The sequence below is a fragment of the Pecten maximus genome, chromosome 4 (assembly GCF_902652985.1).
Source record: "Pecten maximus chromosome 4, xPecMax1.1, whole genome shotgun sequence".
Classification (NCBI taxonomy): Eukaryota; Metazoa; Mollusca; class Bivalvia; order Pectinida; family Pectinidae; genus Pecten; species Pecten maximus.
The window spans coordinates 11,698,079-11,704,272 of NC_047018.1; positions in this window are offsets into that span (position 1 = coordinate 11,698,079).

The following is a 6,194-nucleotide window of genomic DNA, read 5'->3' on the forward strand; positions in this document are numbered from 1 at the left end:
AAATATCAACCAATTTTGATAAAACTGTATGCAGACATAGACATCGACAAGATCTTGATTAGTTCGAAAATGGAAATTATTCTTATTCAACAGTAACTTGCAGAGATTATTATTATTGAACCTTGTGAACATAACTTGAGTAAATGTATGAACATTTTCATCTGATTTTTGTTTATTCACACGTTTGTTAATGAATGACCATGGCCCTATATGACCATAGCTGTCGATAGGCCGTAAAACCAAAACAAACAAATCCATGTTATTTCAATCAAACCTTGAATATACAAGATTGTAGTTGCATTTTAGAATGGACATCACAATATTTTAATTTTAATTTTTTGGTGTTAAAAAAAACAAGGGGCCCATGGGCCTTAACAGTCACCCGAGTTTTGAAGTATTATAAGTTAATTTAATTGACCCTTTTTGGCCCTGCCCATCAGCCCAGGGGGTCAGTCAGGCCAATATGTGCATACCATTGAGCTGTCATCCTATACTGATAATGTTAATCAAGTTAGAATGAGTTCCAATACAAATCCAACAAATCATAGTCAAAATTGTGATTTCTCTATATAAACTATAGTAAAGTTAACCCCCTCCCCAGGGACAAACGTGAAACCCAAGGGTCATGAGACTCACAATTTTGGTAAAGCACCTAAAACCCTTCCATCTATGAAGAGTGTTTGATTCCACCATATCTGAGAGTAGAGTAGAGATGTTTGAAATTTCGGTCAATTAGGCCCTTTTTAGCCCCGCCCCTCAGGCCCCTTGAGGGTGGGGACCATATAATTCACAATTTTGGTTGGCCTTTAGCTATAGAAGCTTCCTGCCAAATTTTATTGAATTTGGTTCAGTGGTTTTGGAGAAGTCAAAAATGTAAATTGTTTACAGATGGATGACGATGGACAAAAGTTGATTAGAAAGTTCATTTGAGCAAAGCTCCGGTGACCTAAAAACTAAAAATTGGTATAAAACCTTCTCCAATTGATAAATACAAATAAGTTTATAGACAAATTGGAATTAATTCTATAATAAATCAGATGCATTTTCTTCTCACTTTTCAGAAAGTTATTTTTTATTTTTGTTTTGAAATCAATCAGTGTTTACGTGTCGATGTATACAGGGTGCTTTCATTAAGTTCTGGCTAACATGCAGTCCTAGTTTGTAAATATTTACCACAATCACAATTTTCTCCATGAAATTTGTCAATTTGGGTTTAGCCATGAAAATTTATTCCAACAGCAAATATAAAGGATGGAAAGCTTTTAGGTGATACATGTATGTTAAATTTTACCTTTATGACCTTCAGTTATATGACATTAACTGGGACCTAATTCATCATGATTCTCAATAATCTTAAAATCTCATCATCTCCACCTGACAAAAGTTTGCTGGCTTGGATATACAAACAGGTTCTTTCCCTTCAGGGGCCATTTCCACAGCATATCTCCTCTTTTATGTACATAAATCAAAACATCGGAGAATACTTCCTACATGTACACACATGAAGACTTCCTACATGTACACACATGAAGTAGTGGCTTTTACTATGGAGCAGTTTTTAGTTTGGATATTTATTATAAAGTAGCCATGGAAACAAATAATCCAAACCACTGATTTTAGCATTTCCAAAGCCAATAAGTAATTCCACAAAACTTCCTGCTCATCTCAATTGAGTGGTTTAGTAGTGACGTCTACTATAGAGGAGCTTTCAATTTTGATATTTCTTTGGTTACCATCGAAACATTAAACTTTATAACCAGTTGATTGTTACTGTGGACACACTGGATTCATCCACTGTACACTATGGCTCCAATGTCTTGATTAGACTTTGATCACCATTTCTGTTCCACCCATCATACTGATTATTACCATACAATCAAATACGAAATATCGTGCCAAAGACGACGCCTGTGGCAGGGAATCTGAACGACTATGATATAACATTATGTAACAAGAGAGCCAATTGGACTCGCTCACTTGTGCAGCTTGACAGGTGAAGACATTTATAAACTTCCAACACCAAATTAATACCAATTCTCTTCAGTAGCAGGTCCATACCAAAATAATATCATAACCTGGGTTTTTATTATTCGGTTACTATATCTTTTGACAAGAGGTTCTAGGTTAATGAGATGAAGTCATTTGTGGCTTTGAAAGGTTAAGGTCATTCTTTGAATAAACTTCGTAGTTCTCATCCTAGCATGCTACTGGCCAAATATCAGGGCCCTGTGTCTCTTGGTGATCAGAAGTTAAAACATTTTAACACATTTGACCAATGTGACCTTGAAAGAAGGTTAAGGTCATTCATTCTACCACGCTGTCAGATCCTTGTTATGACCCTGAGCTTCTTGATGAATTAGATTTTTTTTTTTTTTTTACACATTTGACCCTTGTGACCTTGAAAATATGTTGAGATCATTCATTTGCACAAATATAACCATCAATCCAAACATGCTTCCGGCCAATTATTAGGTCCCTGGTCTTCTTGGTTATTCAGAAGTTGTTTTAAAAGATTTTAACCTGTTTGACCCTTATGACCTTCATGGTAGGTAAGGTTATTTATTTGAACAGATTTGTTAGCTCTTCATCCCAGCATGTAAAAGGCCCAACATAATCACTCTGGGTCTCTTGGTTAACACCTTTGATCAGTGTGATTCATTTTCCCCTTTCCCTGCATGCTCTTGGCCAAATTCATGACCTGGGCCTCTTGGTTATTAAAATTAAGCTAAAGTTGATGGAATGTATGATGGTTGAATGGTCACGACGGATTGGCGCCACACCATGATGGCTTAAGCTCTCCAGCCCTTCAGACAGATGAGGATAGAGATGTTATCTGTAACCTTGATGCCACAAAATGATATTTCCTATTTATTGCTAAGAAACAGCAGTAACAAATATGACCTCAAATCTTGGATGGCTTTCTGGGTTTTTTTTGTATCCAGAAATTGCTGTTCATCATGTGAAAATTCAGGGGATCCTTTATGCATCGAATGAGACAGATCTACAGAGTACTTTTGGAAAAGTTCTGATGGAATTTGTTTACAGATGGACAGTCAAATAGTTGGATTAAATGACAGATTTCACAAGTTGAAACCCCCATCTTAAGATAATAGGTTACCAAGAGGTGCATGGGCCTAAACGGTCATCTGACAAACACTTACAGAAGGGACACACCCCTCAAAGTTATGTTCAGAACAAATTTTGGTTTTTAATATATTTTTAGCCCACCATCATCAGATGGTGGGCTATTCAAATCGCCCTGCGTCCGTGGTCTGTCGTCCGTCCGTCCCTCCGTCCGTCCGTCCCTCCGTCCGTCCGTAAACAATTCTTGTTATCGCGAATCCTCAGAAAGTACTGAAGGAATCTTTCTCAAATTTCATATGTAGGTTCCCCTTGGTGCCTAGTTATGCATATTGCATTTTGAGACCAATCGGAAAACAACATGGCCGACAGGCAGCCATCTTGGATTTTGACAATTGAAGTTTGTTATCGCTATTTCTCAGAAAGTACTGAAGGGATCTTTCTCAAATTTCATATGTAGGTTCCCCTTGGTGCCTAGTTATACATATTGTGTTTTGAGACAAATCGGAAAACAACATGGCCAACAGGCAGCCATCTTGGATTTTGACAATTGAAGTTTGTTATCGCGAATCCTCAGAAAATACTGAAGGGATCTTTCTCAAATTTCATATGTAGGTTCCCCTTGGTGCCTAGTTATGCATATTGCATTTTGAGACCAATCGGAAAACAACATGGCCGACAGGCAGCCATCTTAGATTTTGATAATTGAAGTTTGTTATCACTATTTCTCAGAAAGTACTGAAGGGATCTTTCTCAAATTTCATATGTAGGTTCCTCTTGGTGCCTAGTTATGCATATTGCATTTTGAGACAAATCGGAAAACAACATGGTCGACAGGCAGCCATCTTGATTTTGACAATTGAAGTTTGTTATCGCTATTTCTCAGAAAGTACTGAAGGGATCTCTCTCAAATTTCATATTTAGGTTCCACTTGGTGCCTAGTTATGCATATTGCATTTTGAGACCAATCGGAAAACAACCTGGCCGACAGGCAGCCATCTTGGATTTTGACAATTGAAGTTTGTTATCGCTATTTCTCAGAAAGTAATGAAGGGATCTTTCTCAAATTTCATACATACGTTCCCCTCAGTGCCTTGTTATGCATATTGCATTTTGAGACCAATCAGAAAACAACATGGCTGACAGGTAGCCATCTTGGATATTGACAATTGAAGTTTGTTATCGCTATTTCTCAGAAAGTACTGAAGGGATCTTTCTCAAATTTCATATGTAGGTTCCCCTTGGTGCCTAGTTATGCATATTGCATTTTGAAACTAATCAGAAAACAACATGGCCGACAGGCAGCCATCTTGGATTTTGACAATTGAAGTTTGTTATCGCTATTTCTCAGAAAGTACTGAACGGATCTTTATCAAATTTCATATGTAGGTTCCCCTTGGTGCCTAGTTATGCATATTGCATTTTGAAACTAATCAGAAAACAACATGGCCGACAGGCAGCCATCTTGGATTTTGACAATTGAAGTTTGTTATCGCTATTTCTCAGAAAGCACTCAAGGGATCTTTCTCAAATTTCATATGTAGGTTCCCCTCAGTGCCTAGTTTTTCATATTGGGACCAATCCAAAAACAACATGGTCGACAGACAGCCATTATTGCTAAATCTTAAAATGAAGCTAAAGTTGACAGAACAAGGCTTTGGATGTATGATGGTTGTATAGTCACTAAGACAGATTGGCGCCACACCATGGCTTAAGCTCTCCAGCCCTTCAGACAGATGAGGATAGAGATGTTATCTGTAACCTTGATGCCTCAAAATGATATTTCCTATTTATTGCTAAGAAACAGCAGTAACAAATATGACCTCAAAATCTTAGATGGCTTTCTGGGTTTTTTTTGTATCCAGAAATTGCTGTTCATCATGTGAAAATTCAGGGGATCCTTTATGCATCGAATGAGACAGATCTACAGAGTACTTTCGGAAAAGTATTGATGAAATTTGTTTACAGATGGACAGTCAAATAGTTGTATTAAATGACAGACTACACAAGTTGAAACCCCCATCTTAAGATAGTAGGTTACCAAGAGGTGCATGGGCCTAAACGGTCATCTGACAAACACTTACAGAAGGGACACACCCCTCAAAGTTATGTTCAGAACAAATTTTGGTTTTTAATATATTTTAGCTTAAAGGAGTAGCATTTTGAAGCAAATTTTCAGCCAAGCTACTGATTTGTGGCCTCACCCCTGTCCCCAGGAGTCATACCAGCCTTATTTATATACATTATGATTGCCCTCCACCAATGATGTTTCAGACTAAATTTGGTTGCAGTCCATGCATACCAGGTATATTAAGATTAAGGAGGAGCATTTTAAAGCAAAATATCCACTAAATTCCAATTTTGGGGCCATGCCCCTTTGTCCACATGGGTCGGACTAACCTCACTTATATAAATTATTATTGCCCTACCCCAACAATGTTTCATACTAAATACAGTTATAATCAAGGCATTAAGGAGGAGTAGTGTTTTAAAGCAGTATTTCACCTAAGTTTTCCTTTTGGGGGCTTGCCCTTTTTTCCTCAGTGGTTGGACCCGACTCATTTTGATGAATTATGATTGCCGTCCTCTAAAGTTGTTTCAAACCAAATTTGGTTGTAATCCACCCAAGGGTTAAGAAGAAGTAAGGTTTTAAAGCAAATACTGGTATAAGTATGCAGCCAATTACATGTACATGTAGCTCCATTTGGATATCAATTAAGGCATTAAGGCGGCATAGCCTTTTAAAGCAAAATTTCAGCTAAGTTCCCCTTTTAGGGCCTCAATCCTCAGTCTGGAGGGGTTGCACCTGCCTCATTTATATAAAATATGATCGGCCTCACTCAAGGATGTTTCACACCAAATTTGGTTGTAATCCACTCAAAGGTTAAGGAGTAGAGTTTTAAAGCAAAATTACAGCAAAGTTCCCCTTTCGTGGCCCCAATTGATATAGATTATTATTGCCCTCCTCCAGTGATGTTTCAAACCAAATTTGGTTGTAGTCCACCCAAGGGTTAAGGAGAAGTAAGGTTTTGAAGCAAAAATAATGCCAATTACATGTAGCTCCATTTTGATATCATTTTGATATCAATGCTAAAATAACACATACACACAGG